General features: G+C 47.2%; 1 protein-coding gene across 6 annotated transcripts in view; it reads left to right on the top strand.

Annotated features, from left to right (window-relative positions):
• Positions 1 to 23038, top strand: part of DCUN1D4 (defective in cullin neddylation 1 domain containing 4) — an 80221-nt gene that overhangs the window by 1075 nt on the left and 56108 nt on the right. Inside the window, exons 2-3 of one of the 6 annotated variants that reach the window (XM_075544357.1) lie at positions 3362 to 3459; positions 5987 to 6202. The exons of 4 other annotated variants lie outside the window; for them this stretch is intronic. The gene's annotated coding sequence lies outside the window, so the exon portion shown is untranslated. The remainder of the gene's footprint in view (positions 1 to 3361; positions 3460 to 5986; positions 6203 to 23038) is intronic. One more of the 6 variants, XM_075544358.1, reaches the window with a different exon arrangement.

Here is a 23038-nt window from a genome sequence, read left to right as displayed (position 1 = left end):
GTATAAAGCCCTGGCCCTTGGGCTCCGCGTAGTGGGGAAGAGGAGGGGGCGGGGCTGAAGTAGGGGCAGGGAGGTGCCCTGAGGTTGGCACTGACCACGATTCCCTTAGCTGGGGGAGGGTGGGGGGTGGCAATCTGCACTGACACGGGGCTCCTGCTGCGGGACTAGGAGGCGGGGCGGGGGTGCGGGCTGTCGGTTTTCCGGGGCGGGAGCCTGGAGGGACTGGCCCTGGAAGCTGGGTGTGGGATTTGCGCAGGGGGGCTGTCGGGGTGCCTGGCGGACTGTAGATTGATTTGGCAGTCTGTGACGCAGTTGTCTAATTTCTGCCCCGCAGGTGTGGCGGCTGGTGCTCTGGAGAGCCGCTGCCTGCTGAAAGGGCTGCCCTGGAGGTCCCGCTCTTTGCCGGGGGTGGGGGGTGTGGGGGTGGTGGAGGAGGAGGGCGCGACCTCTCTTGGAAGCCAGAGAAGGGCGCTTTAGGGGTTTCCTTCAGTGGCTTGCTCTGGTCGCCCGGTCTGAAGGGGAAAGGCGGTTCCACGGCATTCTGGGACTTGTAGTCCGGGCCGCGCCGGGCTCCGGTTGGGTTGGGTGCACGTGGGTAACTGTGGAAACGAGTCCCAGCATGCAGTGCGCAGCTCCAGGTCTCCCTCTTCTGCTAACTCTCGTTTTATTCCTGGACCCTGAGAGCACCCTCCTGGGAGGCGCTCCTGTCCTTGTGGATCATTCACTAGCGCGCCTGCCTTTTTTGGGGGTGGGGGGAGGGGAACCCACGTGCAGACTGCATAGTCACTTCTGAGTTCTTGATCCCTGGGTTCATCGTTTTCCTCTGCTATTGATGGACTAATTTGTCCAGTAAAATGCTTCGTCCTGTGCCGGACTGTACATAGCTTGTCGAAACACAAAGTGCAACATAATCCAAAGCAGCGTTGGTCGTTAGTTGCCGTGAAGATTGTGACCCCAAAGAGCAGTAGAACTGCCTCAAGATTTTCAAGGCCCCTAACCTTACATAATCCAATGGCCAGATTTGGCTTCTGGGCTTGGAGCTGCTAACCTTTTTGCTTAATGGCTCTTAACACCCAGCAGCCAAAGCAGATGTGGCAACTGCAAAGCACTTGGTTGAAAGGGTCAGTCTTACCTAAATCTGGGAAGGAATGGAGATCAGTGAGAATACTATAAACTCTTGTGTTTGTTTTTTGAACTGTTTGGATTGTCCAAGAATAAGGGGAGTTTCTGAAAGACAATGGAAAGGGAGTGAATCTCTTGGAGGCATTTTATTGGAATTGGGAGTTTCCATTTAGAAAGCCAGCTTAAAAGACGTGAGAGTGGGCAAAAAGAATATCTTTTCTGTGTTCAGCAAAGCCTGGGAAGCAATGAGACTAGACTAGAGGAAGGCTAACTGTAAAAACAGAGGACCTCGAGAATTTTAGGTGGCTTGGGGTTTCACTTCAGGCTGTAGTTCTCTCTGCCTCTTTATTGTGGCCCTGCTGGGCGGAGGCCTAACTACAAGGTGTGCAGTTCAAAACCCCTCTGGAGATGAGGCTGGCTGCTCTCCTGAAGATCTTTACAGCCTTGGAAACCCCGTAGAGGGTCACTAAGTGTCTGCACTATTAGGAGCACAGCCACCCAAAGAAATGCTAGAATGGCCAGTTGGGAATTCAATGATGGAAATTTTACCAAGAAGAGGTAAAATTTGGAGACCTGAGTATGGATACTGAATATAATGAAGTCGAATGTTTAATAGGGTTTTTTGTTCATAGTGGTTGAAAATTGGGCATTTTCCCCAAAATTGGGGGTGCGGGGGAAAGATTTATATGTGTCCTATTTTGCTTAAGTTTGTCGTAAAATATTCAGGAAACCCTTATAATAGGTAAATATGGAATGTGGCCATTTGAGAACATTTCCTTATTGTCATTTGCTCTCCCACAAGGTAGTTTACAAAGAACAAACAAAGTTATAATTGTGTTCAAGATGTTGTTTTTGAAAAAAAAATATTAGGTTGGTCACTTAACCCCCCCTCCTTTTTTTTCTCCTTCATCCCAATGGACAGGTGTGTTTTGTATGCCCAGTTTACTCCTTTACATCCCAACCTCCTACACCAGTGGTTCTCAACTTGTGGGTCTTGACACCTTTGGGGTTGCCTGATTCATAACAATAGCAGTATTACAGTTATGAAGTAGCAACGGAAATAATTTTATGGTTGGGGGATCACCACAACCCGAGGAACTGGATTAAAGGATCAGGGCAAACCACTGCCCTAAATCAAGCCTTCAGCTCTTACTCATGTCCCATTATATTCTCCCCTCTAGTTTTTAAATTTCTCTTAATTTTTGGCCCTTGAGCAGTTCTTTTATTTTTCTCCCGATCAAAGCTATGCCTTTCGGTGGGTGCTTTAACATACTGTACTCATAATTCATGAGTGTTTTATATTGGAAGGCGTGTTTAGGTATTGTTCTGTATAACATTACCAGAAAAGAAAGTGTCTCATCATCTGTAAACATAGAGAATTTCTCTAAACCTACTCTTTTCTTTGCTCCTGTCTCCAAGAACTTGATCACAATATTTTTAGGATGCCTTTGGCAAGTGACAGGATTCAGCTAAAAATGGCTTGTGGAATTGCTGTTCCATCAATCGGCACGCATAGCAGCCCTCGATGGCAGTCTAGAACTGCCTCATGTGGGTTTCTAGGCTGCCTTCTTTAGGGGAATAGATCACTGGGTCTTTTCTCCTCTGGAGCAACTCTTGGATTTGAACCCTCCCAACCTTTTGGCTAGCAGCTGAGTACTTAACCATTGGGCCACCAAACCTGCTTGTTTTAAATAAAATAGGGCTATTATTGCTCAGTAACAAGTAGTACGGAAATAGGTGGGTCTAACTGTGCAGTCGGAACTGACTCGATAGCCCCCAACAACAACTAGTGGTCAGTGGCTTAATTATGACATTGAAGAGGTAAGCATTTTGCATCCTTCCTCGTCTTCATCTGCGCATATTGATCCTTAGGCCTTTAGCTTCCTGTTTCCGTTGTGGTTGCTGCTTGCCTAGACATCATGGAAGAAGCCTGGAAGGAAGCAGGTGTAGTTCCTTGTAACTTCCCCTCTCCCAGAAGCTGTGCCGGAAGGGCTCCTCCAGACCTTCCTCACCTGAGCCTCATCTACAGAACCATCTCCTTTCTGCCAGGGAGCTGGGAAACCCTGGAAGTTCTGTTGATGTTTTCAGCCACTGTTGCGGGATGTGGCCTTTCCTAAGATGGAAGCAGTAGGGCCGGGGCAGCTTCTGGGTTGGCAGCTCAGAGGTTAATAATCTTTGGCTGACTGCCTCAGTCCCAGTTCTTTTACCTATTGGTTTGTTTTCCACTGCATTCTATCAGACTTAGGAGTGACTGCAAAGAGGGAGACCCTCGAGGAGACGGATTGACGCAGTGGTGACAACAGTAAACTCCAACGTAGCAGGGATGGAGTGAGCAAGGTGAGAACCGGGCCAAGTTTTGTCCTGGGCATAGGGTCACCATGAGTCGGAATCAGCTCACCAGCCCTAAGAACAACAAACTAACTTAGATAAAATCCTACTTTTATCGTGTAGGAAAATTAAAAACAAGCCTTACGTTAGAAATACTTGGTTCCAGGCCCTTCCCAGTAGCAAAAACGAGGGACATAAGATCAATTTTATTTGTTTGGGTTAATGAAACTAGCTAATCTAGTCAATCACAGTGGCATCTCAGACAGCAGTGCGAGGGAGTGGCTGCTGTTCCGTGCAGCCTGACCACGCGCTTTCCTGGAAGGATCTGATCCAAGGAGCCCTGGGGCGCAGTGGCTAAGGCCTGGGTTGCTGAAGGGTCAGTGGTCTTCAACGGGAGGAAAGATTTGGCAGTCTCCTCTCAGAGACCCTTAAGGGAAGCTCTGCTCTGCCATTCCAGGGTCACTGTGAGTTGGAATCACCTCAGTGGCACAAAGCGATGACAGGGAAGACGGATCCAGCATGTCTCACCCTGCTTTCATACCCCGTCGTCCCTCTGCTGGTGTCAGCCGGCCCCAACTCTGTCTTCTCCATCACGGATGAATTGCATCCCCCAAACCTCCAAGGCTCCCAGTTACTTACGGGTACAGACTCCTCGGGGTCAGGAAAGGGAACAGCGTGGGTAGCTCAAGCTTCCATGCTTCCATGGAATTTTTCGTTGCCATGGCCCCTCCAGCACATCTTATCCTTTCCATTGAAGCTCCAAAGGACGGCCCGTGTGTTTCTCTTCGTCAGTCTCATCCATGTGCGAATGCTGCCCAGCATTTGCTGCTGAGTCAGCGCCAGCTCACCTCGAGCCCACGGTGTCGGCATACGACCGCCGCACTCCAGGGCTTGCAGGGACTCCTTTTTCAAAAGATGGCCAAGCCTTTCTTCCTGTGTGCCCAGTGTGGACGCAGACTACCCGTTTTCCGGTTAAGAGTAACAGCTTTACCTGATTGTCCCATTCCCTCCTCAATGAGGCTGTCCCCCTAGAGAAGTACCGTTTCTTGCTTGGTATTTTTCCTGTAGAGTCCAGCTTGATCCCTCGTCTCACCCAGCTCTCTGTCACTGCATAGAACTGCCCCCATGGGTTTCTTGAAACGCCCTTTAAAAAAATTAATTGGGGGCTCGTACAACGCTTATCACAAACCATACAGCCATCTGTTGTGTCAGGCACTTTTGTACATTTGTTGCCATCATCGTTCTCAAAACACTTTCTTTCTACTTGAGCCCTTGGTATCAGCTCCTCATTTTCCCCCTCCCTCCCCATTCCCCCCTCCCTCATGAACCCTTGATAATTTATAAATTATTATTTTGTCATGTCTTACACTGCCTGATGTCTCCCTTCACCCACTTTTCTATTGTCCTTCCCCCAGGGAGGAGATTATATGTAGATCCTTGAGATCGGTTCCCCCTTTTTACCCCACCTTCCCATCACCCTCCCAGTATCGCTACTCTCACCACTGGTCCTGAGGGGTTCATCTATCCTGGAGAAACTAACAAAGTCACATCTTTCTCCCGCAGAGCGACTGGTGGTTTCAAACTGCTGGCCTTGACATTGCCGTAACCACTATGTTACTAAAATATGTATTGTTGCTGAAATATGTATTGAATTGATAGTAATCAATTGAAAAATTAGTTGGTTATCTGGAAATTTGAAATCTTCCATCTGGTATCCATTATGCATCTGCCTTTTATTATCTTTAGCTTTTTTCTTCAGAGTATGCAAATGGGTTAATTCATCTTTTGCTTTTTGGGTTTTGTTTTGGATAAAGTCCATCACATGCAGTCTAGTTGAATAGTATTTCTTTTTAAATTCATAGAAGTTTTGAAGTGTGGGTGTGGCGCAGAGGATTTGGACTGGGCTGGGGGACTTGTGATGAACATCACCGCTTGGTTTGTGTCTGGAACAGATTCTGACCCTTGAGGCTGATTTCTTTGTGTCAACCATCCTGAAGCACTGCTTTCATGTTGATTCCGACTCTTGGCAGTCTTCCGTTATGATTTCTGCGACTATAAATCTTGATAGGAGCAGACGGCCTCAGCTTTTCTTCCACAGAATGCTGGTGCATTTGAACCACCAAGCTTACAGTTAGTGATCCTGTGTCTACCCAGGCCATCTTGAGGTGCACAGTACATTTCAGAGAAGACCGCACAACCTGCCCCCGGGCGCACCTGAGCCTTTTCTCGTGGTTATGCTGCCCAGTGCCGCACTTTCTCTGGTAGAGCAGCTGGTGGGTAACTGCCCACCTGCCGGTCCTCAACTGGAGGACACTGAGATGGCGGAAAGACTGCATTTGGAAAGTAAGAGCAAGGAGTTGGAGATGAGTGCTGTGCGGGGACTCTGACAATGCTGTCCCTGGAATGCTCCGGGGGTGTGTGCCTTCCAGCACGGTTTTGGTTGGGCAGGTGTAAGGCTTGGTTTTCTGGATTTCCTAGAGATTCTGCGAACGATCCAGTAGCTGTTTAACATTAACTATCTCTTTGGTTTCATTAGCTAGGTAGAATTGGTTGTAGATGTCTGCGACAATTCTGACAAGGTCAGTGCCAAGACCTGTTCCTGCTCAAGCACGTGGGAGAAGCCCTTGAGGAGAAGAGCAGTGGTCTGCCTCTACTCTGCTCCTGGGGAGAGGTGACCCCAAGCACGGAGAGAAGGAGCAGGCAGTCTATTGGCGTTGCCCCTGCCCATGGTCTGGTGAGCTCTGAAGCACAGGTAAGCCACCAGATTGCTGCTCAGCACCTAAGGCTCTTAAGGCTGCCTTTGCTGGTCCTTGTCCGAGAGTGTCCATTTGGTGATAACACGCAGCAGCCCCACCTACAGCAGAATGAAATACTGCCTGGTTCTGCACCGACCTCACCGGTGCTGCTGTTTGTGCCCTCTGTGTGTAACTCATCCAGGCTCTTTCTCTTTTTCCCTGACCCACTAGTTTGTCAGGCACGATGTCCGTCCTCCTTCGGGGCCTGGTCAGTTCTGATAACATGTCCAAAGAGCATGAGACGAAGTCCCACCCCCTTCATTCTAAGGACCATTCTGGCTGTACTTCTTCCAAGACAGCTCTGCTTGTTCTTTTGGCCATCCACGGTACTTTCAGTCTTCTTTGCCAGCACCGTGATTCAGCTGGCATCGGTTCCTGTTTGGCCTGCTGTCCTCATGGTCCAGCTTTCACACGTATGTGAGGCGATGGAAAAAGCTGTCGCTTGGGTGCAATGCGCCTTAGTCCTCCAATTCGCATCCTTGCTTTTCCACTCGTTTAGAGCTCTGTTGCAGCAGATCTGCCCAGTGCAGTACGCCACTTGCTTTCTCGACTGCTGCTTCCACGGGTGGCGATTGTGGATCCAAGTTTAGTGAGGGCTTTGACAACTTTAATCTTTTCTCTGTTTGTCTTCCTATTGCTTCTCGAGCCAGTTGAGGGTTTATTTTCCTTTATGTTCATTTGAAGGCTGTGTCTGATCTTCAGTAAATGACTGTGCCCTCTTCACCTCCAGCAAGCAGGAGGGTGTTGTATTATCTGCATTCCTCTCCATATTGCCCAGCATCTCAGCGTATTTGCTCAGCATTCAGAAGGAATATGACGACAGGCTACAGCCATAAGGCACACCTATACTGACTAAAGCACGCAGTCGCCCCCTGTTCTTTTCAAAGACGGCCTCAGCAGGAGCACAATTAAGTATGGGATTCCCATTCTTTGTAGTGTTAGTCATGATTTGTTAGGATCCGCACAGTCCAAAGCCTTGGCATAGACAAAAAGCACAGGCAAAGATCTCTCTGGTATTCTCTGCTCGCAGCCGAGATCCGTCTGGCATCCGCAATGCTGCTCATGTTCCACATCCTCTTCTGAGTCTGGCTGCCTGCGTTTCTGGCAGTTCTCGGGTGATGCACTGCTGCATTGATTCCGATGATCTTCAGCAAAAATTTAACGAGTGGTAGACGGTTTGATAAATCTTACGTTCAGTTGGATCATCCTTTTGGAATGGGCACAAGAATGAGATTCCTTCTGTTGGTTGTCCAGTTAGGTGTTTTCCAAATTTCCTGGCCTAGAAAAGTTTATATGTTCAGCATTACATCTGTTTATTGAACTGTTTGAATGGTTAATTACTTCTTTGCTCCCCGGGGTGGTGTCTGTATTAATATTACCTACGGAAGTATTGCTTTTTGGCTTTTTATGTGTGGAATATCTGATTATTTTGTTTAGCGGACAATTGTATCTGATAGTCCTACTGGTTTGTTTTTTTTAATCCACATTATTGGGATATAGGTTGCATATTATAGTTTGGTACCTATTTCAATGAATTCCAAGAAATATATATACTGGTATAATCACTGCTAGAGTTGAGATAGCAAGCATTTTCCTTACCCAAAGGAATTCCCTCCTGCCCCCTGTTTTTGGCTTCTAATACATGTCATTTTAGGCCTTTGCCTTGTCAGCTACTTGGTATTTTGTGGCTCCTGGGGAGATCAAAGTACAAAATGTTGTGATAAATATATGTATGTTTAATCTGAGCTAATCAATGCTAAGAAAAGCATCAGTACTATTTATAATGCCGATAATCAGTACTTTACCACATGACATTGCTCCGAGTTAGGTGCCTTGTTCTGTTGACAGGTTTTCTGGTGGGATGGCTCTTCCTGCTTTTCTTTTTTGAAAACATTTTTTATTAGGGACTCATGCAACTCTTATCACAATCCATACATACACATACGTCAATTGTATAAAGCACATCTGTACATTCTTTGCCCTCATCATTTTCAAAGCATTTGCTCTCCACTTAAGCCCTTTGCATCAGGTCCTCTTTTTTCCCCTCCCTCATCTTCCTGCTTTTCTATTCTCTTTTTTTAAAGATCATTTTATCGGGGGCTCTTAAAACAATTCATTCATCAATTGTGTCAAGCACATTTGTACATATGTTGCCATCATCATTTTCTAAACATTTTCTTTGTGTTTGAACCTTTGGTGTCAGCTTCTCTTTTTTCCCTTCTTCCCCGACTGTCCCATCCTCGTGAACTGTGGATAAATTGTGAAGTATTATTATTTTCATGTCTTACACCATCCACTGTCTCCCTTCTCCCACATTTCTGTTGTCCATCCCCTTTGGCGGGGGGTGGTTATACGTCGATCATTGTGATCGGTTCCCCCTTTTCTCTCCCTTCTTTCTCCACCTCCCCCCTACCCTCTTGGTATTTCTACTCCCATTTCTGTTCCGAGGGGGTTTGTCTGTCCTGGATTCTGTGTGTTGATGGCGCTTGTCTGTACCAGTGGACATGCTGTGGTCTAGCCGGATTTGTCCTGGTTCTGAGGGTGAGGAAGCCGGCTGTCCTGTGTCTGCCAAAGGTTTGCAGTGCCTGTTTGTTCCATGGATGCCGGGATGTCTTCCATCGCCTAGGGCAGCCATTCTCAACCTTTGGATGTCGAACGACCCTTTCACAGGGATTGCTCGATTCATAACAGTAGCAAAATGACAGTGATGAAGTAGCAACGAAAGTAATGTTATGGTGGGGGAGTCACCACCACATGAGGAACTGTATGAAAGGGTCGCGGCATCAGAAAGGTTGAGAACCACTGTCTTAGGGTCAGGAAAGGAGGCAGGAAAGCACAGCTGTTGGGTTGGGGCCCTCGGTCAGAATGCCTGGGCTCAAGCCCTGGAGCTGTGTGATCTGGGGTCAGTTACTGTACTTTCCTGTCCCCTCTGTGGGCTTCACAGTTCGTCCTCCGGGATAAAAGTACTCACTGCTGGGTGTGGAGTTGTTCAGTCAGCAGATGTTTGCTCAGCAATTACCCTGCAGCACAGCATGTTCCAGGTGCTGAGGTGAACAGAACACACACACATCTTGAAGTTTTTGTTCTAGTTTGGGGGAGAAGACAGCCAATAAACAAGCAAATCATGCAGCTTGTCAGCTACTAATATATTCTGAAGAGAAAATTATAGCAGAAGGCTGAGAGCACTTGCTACCCCTCTGTGGGGAGAGGAAGGAGTTGGAAACAGGCTGCTGTCATGTTCACAAGGGGGTTAGGTCGAGACTCCCCGAGTTTTTAAATTAGGACATGACAGGTGTGCGGGGGCATCCCAGGCAGCGCAGACACCAGGGGCTCCGAGGGGAGCAGGCCTGTGTTTGGGGAACAGCAAGGAGGCTGGTGCAGAGAAGGGCGCGGGCAGGGAGCAGGTGAGCAGGAACCAGGGAGAGCCCGCCGGCGCTTCCTCGACTCCCGTAAAGAGTTGCAGACTCGGACACCCACGGGGCCGGGACCCTGTCCGCAGGGCCCCTGTGAGTCAGGTGGACTGGATGGCAGGGAGGGGGTGCGAAGAGGCTCCGAGGGCAAGTGACGGGTGATCATGCTCACACACGGCGACGGATGTCCTCTGTGTCCGAGGCTTTTGCATGTTGAAATTGTCTAACTGGCCAACTTAAAGAAACAAACAAGCAAGCACCAAGCAAACTGGTTCCAAGAATGAAATGAGCTGAGACCAAGTGGTGAGAAAAGTGCTCGGTTCTTGTCGTGACTGACCAGTGTGCAGCGGCAGGCTCCTCGCGAGGCTCCCGCACAGCGCGGCCGTTTCTCAGGTCCTGCCGTTAACCAGGCGCAGCTGGGACTGCAGGCTGTAAGGAGTCAGGGACGATGCCTGCGGCCCGCGGGGATGCCCAGGTGGCTTGGGGATCAGAGTGCAAATCATTAAAATTAAACTTCAGGTGGGGTTTAGGCATTGTCCTGTGAGTTGAGCTTTGGAACAGTTTTACGATGAAGAAGGGAAAGTGGTTGGGCCCGTCCGGCCGTGTGGGTGGTTGGCTGGCCGGTGGTGGAAGAGCGTGGTGGGGACAGGCTGTTTGGGAGGCTGGAGTGAAGGGCAGGGTGAGTTGAGGAGGGTAGTGCCAGGGAGAGGCGATAGAAGGAGAGAGGGTGCCGCACAGGAGGAAGGAGGGGCCCAGGGCGAGCCCCGAATGTGCATGGTGCTCTAGGACCCAGCGTACCCAGGGCGCTGCCTGTCTGCTCTGCTGGTGCTCACAGCCAGCCTCGGAAGTCCGACGGGCGTTGCTGTTCACAGTGTGCAGATGAGCAGCTGAAGTGCAGAGGTTAAGCACCTGCCTCAAGGTCACACAGCTGTGCCTAGTGAATTGAGCTGCTCACTTCAAGCAGTCTGACTTCCCAGTCTGGGTGCCTTGTCGCTGCCAGTGGAATAACACTCAGTGTTTTGCTCGTGTTTCATTTAATCCTATGGTAACCCTGCAGTGGTTTTGGAATCTCATTTTTGTCGCCGGCCCATGAGTGATGACAGCAGAGACAGTTCATCTGATGATCCCCGATTTGCCTTTGCGGCTTTTCTCCGTGGAATGAGCCGCAGCAGGATTAGGTTTTCCGAAGCCTTCTCTGCCCGCTCTCCTTCCTGCCCGTTGGCTCACACCAACAGGAAGCATGTAAAGGTCCACTTCGATCAGGCCACTGAAGGATCGTAGCAAAGAAAAATAGGTCCATACTTCGCCTTGATGCACTAAAGAAAGGGTAGTTTTTAGTCTGCCTCTCATTTTAAATAGACACATGTACAAAATACTTGTTCTCTTTAAATAACAACATTCCCGACAAGCCTGAAAACTTACAATGTAATTGTACTATCTCATTCTCTCTCATGGCAGCCTGTGAAGTGGGTCCTCTTAACATGAGTGAGAGGAAGGATTTTGTTGTTGTTGTTGTTGTTTTCAACTACCAGGACATCAGTTGTCCTAGGTGGCTGGCTTGTTGGAGTTGGCACCAGCAGGTCCAAGCAGCGCGGGCTGGAGATGGGTCTAGGTGGCATGCCGCCTCCCGTGCGTGGCGGTTTCTTCTCCAGCCCTCTTTGATGGGTGAGAGTTCAGAGGGAACAGCCCACAGCTTCAGTGTGTGGCTTTCCAGGTCAGTGAAAACGCTGTGTCCCCTGCAGTGACCTGTTCCTCACGCTTAATCATTTCCCTCTCTGCCACTTGCCGATTTTTGGCTTTGGGGCTTTTATAAATAGCAAATATTTATTGGTGAGGCGAGCGATGTTAATACCTTCCTCACCGCCTCCTTTGGCTTTCCTTTCCTGGCCCTTCAGCTGTAATGTTTTCTCATCCCTGCTGTGCTGATGGCCTGCCTGTGCTCCAGGCGCTTCCAGGAGTCCGCAGGCAGGCAGGCTGGCTGGCTGCCAGCGGGTTGGAACTGAGTCAAGGGTGGGAAGCCGTGTGGATGTTCCGGTTGCACATTAGAGAATCATTTGGGGGCAGCTTGGACCCAGATGGATACCGCCACCCCCATTTGTCTTGAATGGACTTGGATGGGGCCCTGGCAGCAGCGATTCGTCCAGCTCCCTGGATGATTCGAACGCGAGCCACTGGGTTAGGGGACCACATGTAGACCCACGGGGGCCCGGGCGGCAGTAGACCTTACCCCATGGGGTTTTCAGAGCTGTCATCTCTGTGGCGGCAGAGTGCCCATCTTTCTCCTGTGGGGAGGCTGGTGGGTTCAGATTGCCCGGCATTTGGGTAGCAGCCAAGTGCCGTAACCACTGCACCACCATCACCTAGCTTCATTCGTCAGGTGGGGCTTGGGTTGTAGGTGGGAGGACTCATTGGGCAGGTCTCACACTCATGGCTGCTCACCATGTGACACAGTAGCCAGTGCTTAGGTAGTGTGCTTCCTGTGTGCACGCCAGGCACCGTTCTCAGCACATCGCTCCAGAGGCTCCGTTCACCCTGACAGCCTTCTCAAGGAGCTCCCCGCCACCTTGTGGTTAATGCACTCAGCTGCTCACTAAACGAAAGGTCAAGGGTTCAAACCCACCAGCTGCTGGGCAGGATGTGACAGCTTCCACAGTTAGACCAGGAAGTCCTGTGGGCAGGGCAGCTGCACTCGGTGCTGTAGGAATCGACTGAACAGCCGTGGACGGCACTGTCCCTAACCGGTAGCTCACACAAATCTTACTTCCAGCAGTGAGGGAGGGGCTTGTACAGAGCAGACCCACAGACCTACCTTGGGGGTTTTCTTGGTTGCGGCTTTGGGAAAACTCATTCCTTATTTCTGTGTTTCAGTAGTTTGGTCACATGAAGGCCTATGTCATTGATTGCTAGCTAGTGATTATCACTTGGTAGGCATAATGGATATAGATGATCTAAAATACTGCTTTTGTAGTTTGAACAAAAAAGTATAGTTCACTGTATGGTAAGTTATTTTGAGGCAGAATCTATTTTAATGCTAACTTTTTTACTTAAAATTGCCTTTTGGACTTTTAGGTCACACAGAGTATGTATGAAGGAGTTTCAGAAGTTTGTGGGAAATTTTCACTATCTTTCCATTCCATTCTTCCAGGAACTTTTTGAAGCCTCCTTCTCATATCTTCAAACTCATATACAAGGGGCTTCAAGGAAATCCATCGGAAAATGGACGGGAAAGATAGTGGAAGTTTTCTGTGAACCTAAAACGATGGGGATAAGAATGAAGAAATTGCTCTAACACTGATTGTGGTGAGGATGGTACAACTCTGCTAGTGTGATTGAACTATTGAATAGTGTGATATGTGAATTATATGCCAATACGGCTGTTGGAAAGGAAATTTTAAAAATGCTAGGTGGGGAGGGGAAGCCATTATTAAGTGCACATCTATGCACAGGGCTGTATTGAAAACTTGGAAAACTGCGAGAATACATTGATTGGCTGCCTAGAGTTTGGCTGATAATGAAATTACTTTATGAACCTTTATTCGCCAGCAGAATGCCGTGAAGTAGAATGAACGCTGGCTGGAATATGTTTTCCTTGCACCTTCCTATGTCTTCTAGGAAAGTTGACTGTTTGATTTTAGAATGAAGAGTTTTGGTTCCTTTTAAGTTTGTGAGCTTGGCTGCCGACAAGATTGGGAGGGAAGCACGGCTGCACTCTCCCTTTTTGGGAGTGGGAATGTAGCCCGGTATATTTTTTGCCTCTGTTGGAAGTGAGGTCAGAAGGAGGAAGAGTTTTGGATTAGGGATAAGAAGATACATTATTCCCAACCTGACCGTAAGATAGCTGACTACCCTGGGAAACCACTTCACCAGCTTGGGGGAAAGTTGGACCAAATGACATGAACCATCTCTCATCCCCTGCATGCATCCCCTGTGGTTTTCCCTGGTAGCTCCTTGACGTGTTACACAGATTGGGTTCTAAGGCCCACGTGTGCGGCGACAGTCACAGATACCGGTGGCAGCACTTGGGGAGCTCACTTCATCGGCGAGGTTTCTCTGAAATCCCGCGTGCCAGTTCTTTGCTCCAGCATTGGACTACATCGCCTGCTCTTCAACCGTTGCCAGTTGAAACAGCTGGCTTTCTGTTTCGGGACCATGTTTTACTAAAAAGACATATTTTACAATCTGTAACTCATCCAGTGCTTGAAGATGCACGCTGTGTGATTGACACGTGGAAGCTGAGACTGTCCCAAGGATTGGTGGCTTCAGGTTTCCTGCCTGGTTCTCAGGAAGTATGGGGTGGACAGTCACGGTAGGGTTGAAATGACCTTTCCTTTCTCGTCCTCTTCTTGCCCCTGGGGAATGACGTTGAACCTGTGTGAGGCAAACGTGGACTGGCTGCACCTCCACTGGCTCAGGATCTCCCTCTCCCCAGGTAGCGCCACTCCTTCCCTTCCGGCCCACCTCAGTGGCGTCCAGTCCATGCGTGCCCAGCCTCGCTGGCCCTGGAGTCATGTGCCACCCACGCCCGCACAGCTGACCGGCGTCATCGACGCCCACTTCTCGCCAATGTTTCACTGGGGCATGGCGAGGGAATTGGGGCTTCTGTCTGGGTGGGGAGCATTGCCCAAAGCTGTGACATGAATTGCCTTTCCAGTCTTGGACCATAATCGTGTTTGTGTTCAGGGGAGTTGCCATTGAGTAGAATTGGCATTGCGGAAGTGTTCTGTTTCTCCAGCACGTTGACATGCTCTCTGGTGACCCAATTGGAAATACGAGTCCGGAGGAGAGTAACCTCGGATACGATTCACAAGGCCTTCCTTTCCGGACCTTTGCTTTCTTTCTTTTTGAGCGTCCTCTCTGCCCTCTGCCGCTTCTCACTTTGAAATTCCCCCAACACAGCACATTTCATTCTGCGTTCATTCATAACTTGAGTACCGTATATACTCGTATAAACCGGGTTGTTCAGCACATTTTAAATGCAGTTTTTGTGGTAAAATTAGATGCCTCAGCTGATACTTGGGTCAGTTTATATTCAAGTATATACAGTATTTATTGAGCACTTACTGTGCACCTGGAAGACAGCAGTGGACAGACCAAGCCTGGCCTTCCTGGAGTCTACACTCTAATGGGAAAAGCAGACAGACAGATGACACGAAGTTCTGAAGAATGTCAAGAAGAAACTGAATAAAGCTAGGGGAGGTAACAGTGAGAATTTGTCCTGTTTTCTGGTCAGGTGAGTGACTCGGGTGTGAGGAGCTGATACTTAAATGAAAATCTGATGATGGACGAGAGCACGCTACTATTGGGAAATAGGGTTCAGGGTCAAGAGAATGACATATGCAAAGGCCCTGAGGCAAGTGTGCTGGGAGTGTTTGTGGAACCACAGAAAGGCCACTGTGGCCTAACGGCATGGGGAAGGGAGGTAGGAGAGGAGGGGAGAGGCTGACTGTTCAGGACTTTGAGTTCATGCTCTTGCTTTACCCCCAATGGCTCCCTTCCCTTCTGACTATAACTTCGGTGAGGTTGTAATTCCAGTTGTTTTTCTTCTAGTTAGCTAGCTGTCCCTCCATGTGCTGAATGATCTTGGCTCTTATTGATTGCTCTTGTCAGATCCATGTGTTTATACATAGTGCACATTTATGCCTGTCACCTCCCTTACACTGATGGGTCCTTTTGAATAGGTTCCCATGCTGCTTCAGTTTTGTACCGTTACACTAGGGATTGATAAGTGATGGCCCATGGGCCACAGCAGGTGTGTCTCCCAGTTTTTGTAAGGGAAGTTTTATTGGAACAAATCATAAGAGCAGAACAGTTGTAGTAGAGATTATATGACTTAGCCTAAAATACAAGAATAGTCGAGTATTGCTACAAACCACAGAAACTTGTCCAACAAAAATAGAAAAATATGCAGCTATGGGTTCCTCATATATCCTCCATCTAGGGCTTTACACTCTTCTGTCAGCAGTGTTCTATCCCTCTTCCCCATTTCCTGCAGTTAAACGACAGCAAACGATGCATTGCATTTGGTAAACCCGCAGCAGACCTCTTTAAAAAGCTCAAAGAGCAAGAATGTAGCTTGGAGAGGACTAAGGTGGGCCTGACCCAAGCCATGGTATTTTCAGTCGCCTCATATGCACGAGAAAGTTGGACATTGAGTAAGCAAGACTGAGAAAGCCCTTGAATTATAGTGCTGGGAAGAATATTGAAAGTACCATGGAATGGCAAAAGTACAGACAAATCTCTCTTGGAAGAAGTACAGCCGGCATGCTCCTTAGAAGTAAGGATGGTGAGACTAAATTTTATGTACTTTGGACCTATTATTGGGAGAGTCCAGTCCCTGGGAAAGAACATCTTCGCTTGTAAAAATAAGACAATGAAAAATTGGAAGTCCCTTGACAAGACCCATTGGCACAGTGGCTCTGTGGTAGTTGCAACTTTGCTTCCTTTGTACAAAATGTATCGAATGTGATGTATGATTTGGCATCCCCTAGAAACCAAATAGTGTTCTTTTTCAGTGCTCTTGAAAAACATGTTTGGGAAACAAAATGAAGTCTAATGGGGCAAGATTGAGACTGTGGGACAATAGATGGGGTTTCCTGATGAAATTCTCAATGGTCGGCCCCATCTGCCTTTAGAAGGATGAGTGGATGCACTGTTGTGATGGAAAATATTTCTTAGGCACTGTTTCCCTGGTCTTTTTCTCACCAATACACTTCTCCATTTTCTTAAAACATCTTCCTAATATGCCCCTATGACAGTTTTCAAGAACAAGTCAAGATTACCCCCTTTGGAATCCCCAAATACTGTCACCATAATTTTTGAGCTCATCTCTCTGCCTAGAATTGAACTGGGTAGCAGATTCCCTTGAGAGCAGGCGTAATTTAGGCAAACTGGAAATCAAGCCTACTGTACCTTTTTACGGAGCCCTTGTTAGCTCCTTATTTTAAAGGAGCACTACGTTGGGCTATGGGCTACTCAAGGTCAGCAGTTCAAAACCACCAGCTACTCCACAAGAGCAGACAAGCTTTCTACGAAGCCTGTAAAGAGTTAGTCTCAGAAACCTATACTGGCAGTTCTACCCTGTCCAGTTGGGCTGTTCTGGGTCAGGATCGGTCAGAGATGATGGTGAGTTAATTTTTTTGGTGGCTTTTAATACAAGAGTCTGCATGCGGCACAGGAGAGCCGGAGCCTATCCTTGCTTCTCTCTGGGGAGCATTTGTTCAGGGAATAAAGCTGAAGTCACCTAGCCTTTACCCTTAGGAAGTAGAATGTGAGCAGAAGGCGGTTTTTATGAATCAGTGTTTTCTTATTAAATATGCCCTCCGTGAAGCATTTGCTCTCTCCCTTTATGGCTCTGCCTTTAAGGGTGTGAGGTCTATTTTAGATTTCAGTCAGGTCTGTTATTTGCCCTGAGCGCTGAACAGATGAACTAAAAAATCCAACGTGTGTTAACCTTTTGAATTTATCTTTTGATACCTTTTCTGCTGTTTTCCCTGAATGTATGGCTCTTCCGTAGCTTCTCCTTCCTCTGTCGAAAGGAAAGACAATAATCATGTTAGTGGGTTTTCTCTCTTCTCCCTTTTTCGGTTAGGAGGGTGGAGGGAGCAGAGTGATGATTGGTTGTAGTAGAGCTTTGGATGTGGAGTTGGAGGCTGTTCGGAATGATTTGATTTGTAAAACGAAGCTCTTTATTCTTGTTGCCTAGTGACGTGAAACTTCACCCCTGTTACGGAATACCCCAGCACCTGTGTGTGAGGTGATTGGCAGCTGTCTTTAGGGACATCAGCCGGAGGGCTAGAGGTGCAGCCACGTCTTTGTAGGCGGTAGCCTACCGCTGTGTATCTCAGACTGTAGGCCTCAGTTATGGGGGGCTCCAATTTGGGGGCCTTTGCTGTGGGATTTGTGTTGGGGGTCAAAGTCAGTCATGCTGTGCCTCAGGCGTTGTAAGAGGTGTTGGACACCTTGCCTTCCTCCTAGCAGCACCGAGAATATCCTCTCATTATGAATTGTATCATTGTGGGAAGTCTGTATGAGGGGCTTCCTTCCCAAAATTAGTGGGAACATGAAATGAAAAGATAATGGAACTTGGCCCAAGCCCTGATCCAACACAACACCGGCCAGTTCAGTTTCTTTTTGTGTACATTTTTGGCACTAATTACATGATCTGTATCCATTGCCAGTTTTTCCTTTGCCATTAACAGATACTCAATGCTTTCTCAACAGTGACTCATCTCCCCTCCTCATTCTTGGTGATCAGTAATAAACTTTGGTTTCTGTACATTTGCCTATTTTTAATAGAAGTGGATCATACAGTGCTTGTTGTTTTGTGACTTCCTTCGCTCTGTTTCTCTGTGGTACATGCATTGGGTCTTTACGGCTGAGGAATAAAAACTGTCGTGTGTATAGATCACCTGTTTACTTCAGGGGTCCTCAAACTTTTTAAACTGGGCCAGTTCACTGTCCAGTTGTCTACAGACCATTGGAGGGCCGGACGATAGTTAAAAAAAAAAACAACCAACTATGAACAAATCCCTATGCACACTGCACATAACTTATTTTGAAGTAAAAAAAAAACGGGGCAAAACCACCTGGCGGGCTGGATAAATGTCCTCGGTGGGCCGCAGCTTGAGGACACCTGGTTTAGTTTAACTTCCTCTGTTGATGGGCCTTGGGTTGTTTCTCCCTCGTGGACATCCTGACCGTCGGTGAACATTGGTGTACAGGCATCTGTTGAAAACGCTTCATGCGATTGCTTGGGTGAATCCCTAGGGGTGCCTAAGGCGGGCAGTTGTGTGCGTCAGCTTTTGAGAACCCCTCCGCCCCCCCCCCCCCCCACTTCTCCACAGCAGCTGAACCATTCTGCCTTCTCGCCAGCAGTGGTGTGGGTTCCAGATGTTTCACATCCTCTTCGGCATTGTGGTATTTATTTGTTTGTTTGGCATACCTGCCTCCCTTTATTGTAGTCATCCTCTTCCAAAACAGCAAAACCAAACTCATTGTTCCTGAGTCATAGCAGCCCTGCAGGACTGGGCAGAACTACCTGTGTGGGTGTCGGAGATGGTAACTCCTACTGAGGGTAAAGTAATGTCTCATTGTGGTTTTGACTTGCATCTCCCCAGTGGCTAGTGATGTTGGAGTATTTGTCGCTCATTTGCATATCTTTGTTGGTAAAATGTCTATTGAAGTCCTTAGCCTGTTTTGTTTTGTGTTTTCACTTGTTTGTTCTCCCCTCCTCCCCTCTGCCTCCCCCTCCCCCTGTTAGTCCTTTGGACTAATGGTTTCTTTGAGTCTTGCGTTTTGTTTGCTCTTCTTTGTTCTACACAGACAGACACCAATACTTGAACCCTTAGGTGGCCACTCACAAGCTTTGAAGACCCCAATGGCTACTTACCAAAGTAGGATATAGAACATTGACTTAAAAAAAATCATTTTATTGGGGGCTCATACAGCTCTTATCACAATCCATACATGCATCCATCGTGTCAAGCACATGTGCACATATGTTGCCATCATTTTCAGAACATTTTCTTTCTGCTTGAGCCCTTGGTATCAGCTCCTCATAACCCCCCATGAACCCTTGATCATTTATAAATTTTTTTTCATGTCTTCCACTGACTGCTGTCTCACTTCACCCAATTTTCTCTTGTCCATCCCTCTGGGAGGGGTTTAAATATAGATCATTGTGATTGATTCCTCCTTTCTTTCCCTACCTTCCCCTCCTGGTATCTCTACTCTCGTTATTGGCCCTGAGGGCTTTATCTGTCTTGGATTCCCTGTGTTTCCAGCTCTTACCTGTACTGGTGTACATGCTCTGGTCTAGCCAGATTTGTAAGGTAGAATTGGGGTCATGATAGTGGGGGGAGGAAGCAGTAAAGAACTAGAGGAAGGTTGTATGTTTCATTGGTGCTATACTGCACCCTGTACTGGTTCATCTCTTCCTTGTGACCCTTCTGAAAGGGGATGTCCAGTTGTCTACAGGTGGGCTTTGGGTCTCCAGTCTGCACTAATTCTCATTGATATGATATTTTGTTCGGAGTCTTTGATGCCTGATACCTGATCTCATGGACACCTCATGATCACATAGGCTGGTGTGCTTCTTCCATGTGGGCTTTGTTGCTTCTTAGCTAGGTGGCCACTTGTTTATCTTCAAGACTGTAAGACCCAGGCACTGTTAAATTTTGATAGCCGGGCACCATCAGCTTTCTTCACATTTGCTTATGCACCCATTTTGTCTTCAGCGATCTTGTCAGGGAAGATGAGCACCACAAAATGCTGGGTTATTAGAACATCGAGGGAGTACTTGAGTAGAGGCTCAATGTCCGTCTGCTGCCTTAATAATTAACAAATAAATATATGTACATAGATCTAATTCCCTATCATTATATATAAGTAGATTTACTTATGTACATGCCTGTATTTACACCTCTATAAATGTCCTTTGCCTCCTACTTCTTTCCTTTATTTACTTTAACTTTCCTCTTGTCCCGCTATCATTTTCGGCCTTCATGGGTGGTTTCAGTAATTCCTCTTGGCTACATTGCCCTTGACCATGCATCCCATGCCCTCCTCGCCATCAATTTTAGATCACTTGTTGCCCCTGGGTTTGTTGACAACCCCTTTCACTCATCTCTTGTGTCATCCCCCCCCAACTATCGGTCCCATTGTTTTCTCCTCTGGATTGTTTATCCAGCCTATCTTATCTAGATAGACATGCAGAGACAAAAATAAGCACAAAAGGAAGACAGAGAAAAACAAAGCAAAAAACCAAAACAACGAAAACCAATGACAAAAAAGGAAAAGCTTACAAAAAGTTCCAGGTTTGTTTGTTGACTGTTATGAGTATGTTTTCTGGTTGAATCTGATGGGGTGCTATGACCTGGCCCCAAAGTCTATTTTTGGTATTCCCCAGGGACTGCATTGCTTTGCTCCCCTTGCTGTTCTCTTACACGCCCTTAGTGTTGGACTGTGTTAGGCCTTTTGACCTAGATGTGCCCAAAGACACATCTTAAACCCTCAAGCCTGGTAACTCAGCCCTTCAAGGTATTTGGTCTGGGCTGAGAAGTTAGCTTAACTTTTCCCTCTGCATGTTCCACTGTATACCTGAATACATTTACAGCACACATTAAAATGTATATGGGAATGTCCTCTGCCATACCTGTGTTGTACTCCCTCATACCTTCCCACACCTGTTCAGTTGACCCATGTGCCTCTGTGTCCATTTGTAACGATGGTTATTACTGTTCCTGCAAGTGTGTGTGTGTGTGTGTTTATCCACATATATAATAATATATAATAACATGCTGACGTGTTTTGATTTTCATTTCTCAAAGATCTTGAGCATTTCCTTGTTTGTATGTTGGTGACCTGAATGTCTCCTTTGATCAAGTATTCATGTCTTCTGCCCACTTAAAAAAATAAAATTACATACCAGGATGGAAGGGGGTGCTAAAGGGGGGAAACCGGTCTCGGGGGTCTACATATAACCTCCTCTCTGGGGGAATGGACAACAGGAAAGTGGGTGAAGGGAGACGCCAGGCAGTGTAAGATAAGATAAAATAATAATTTATAAATTATTAAGGGTTCGTGAGGGAGGGGGAGCGGGAAAGGAGGGGGAAGGGAAAAAGGAAAATGAGCTGAATCCAGGAACCCAAGTGGCATGCAAATTTTGAGAATGATGAGGGCAATGAATGTATAAGGGTGCTTTACTCAATTGATGTATATACGAATTGTGATAAGTTGTATGAGCCCCAATAAAATGATCTTAATAAATGAATAAAGAGGGCTAAAAGATAAATAAATAAATGACGTGTCTTCTTATTGTTGAGGTATTGGCATTTTCTGTGATTTTAGAGATTGCCACATGCCTCCTTCCTATAGTATTTCCCCCTAAATCCAGGTTCACTTTGTACTCTTACAGAGACCATTTGATGTCCAGTTTTTGATTGGTTAGTGGTTCTTAGCCTTATCGATAACGGGAATTTAGGATAAGTAATTGATAGGGGGTTTCAAAAAGTTTGAGGAAAATGGAATATTTGCCAGTAACTTTTGAAGGCCCTTGAAGATCTCAAATTCCAAGCACAGCTGAATTTGTGGTCTTTTGTAAGGAACTGTGTGGATGCATTCGAACAAAGCGTATGTGTGTGGGAGGGGGGGGCTAGATGATGAGAGAAAATATATGGCATGGCCAAAAAAGCTTGGAAGGACTGCTGCTGCCCAGTTCGTGGAAGTCCTGGAATTCTGAACTTGAGAACATCTTGTGTTTCCCAGTTTCTCGACTTCCTATTCAGATAAAGAAGGGGGAAGGAGTTGGCTATTTTGATTTGTTTGGATTCTCTTATGGGAATTTTGACAGTTGAAATAGCAGGGTGGTGACAAGGCAAAAGCCTAGCATGGGGTCAGAGGACTTCATTGCTTGGATGGCCTTTGGCAGGTTCCCTTAGATTTCTTGCCTTCTGTGTGCCTTTGGTGGGGGAAAAAGGACCTAGTTTCCCTCCTCTGTGAAAAAAGAACCTGACTTTTCTTTGTTTTGATTTTGGGGGTTGGGGTAGGCAGGCTTAAGAATTTAAGCTCCCCATAACCCCTTGGGGGTTCGAAATGGGCAGTCTCTTCCAGCTCAGAGACCCCTTTCCATGTGTGTTCATCTGCCTCCCTTGCTTTTCTGTGCAGTTGCACAAGATGAATAAGCCAGGTTCTCTGACACGTTATTAAGCCATTTATTTACCTTCAGCATGGCTGAACCATTCAGATGCCAAATAGTATCATGTGCCTTTACTTGATTTGGGACCCATGCAGAGCCTAAGGCCTTGCTCTGGTTCAACCCCAGACCCTGGTTCTTTGGACCATTCTTGGTGCGTGGGACTACTGCCATGTAGTGCGCATGCACGTGTGTGTGTGTGTGTGTGTGTGTGTGTGTGAGAGAGAGAGAGAGAGAGAGCGAGAGAGAGAGAATATGTCTAGGGCTGTATTCCCTGCTGGCCCCTCAGCCGGGAAGGCCTTCCCGGAAGTGGATTCCTAACATGTTTAGCAGTAAAAGTAAAGCTTGGATAAATTCTGGAGGGACGCTCGCTTGTTTCACTAGTCGAGGTAGCAATCCAGCCAAGCCGGTTCAGTTCTAGCACAGACAACTTCCAGTGTAGTACCTGCTCTGTGGTTCTGATGGGTGCCCCAAACTGAACACCGAAGGGTGACTTTTCACCCAGCAGAATAGCATAACTTGGAAACTTATAGTAATGAGTTTTCAATTTAAGGTGACATTGAGACTCAACCTTTTGACCAGGAAAGCACAAGAGTCTAATGTAAATTCTAATTTTACAATAATTCTATTGATGCCTCGTCAAATATGAAAGTATTCATATGCTTTTAAGATGTTTATGGGAGAATTCCATT

This window comes from Tenrec ecaudatus, chromosome 3 (genome assembly GCF_050624435.1).
Source record: "Tenrec ecaudatus isolate mTenEca1 chromosome 3, mTenEca1.hap1, whole genome shotgun sequence".
In the NCBI taxonomy this organism is placed as follows: domain Eukaryota; kingdom Metazoa; phylum Chordata; class Mammalia; order Afrosoricida; family Tenrecidae; genus Tenrec; species Tenrec ecaudatus.
This window is presented reverse-complemented; position numbering and strand designations above follow the sequence as displayed.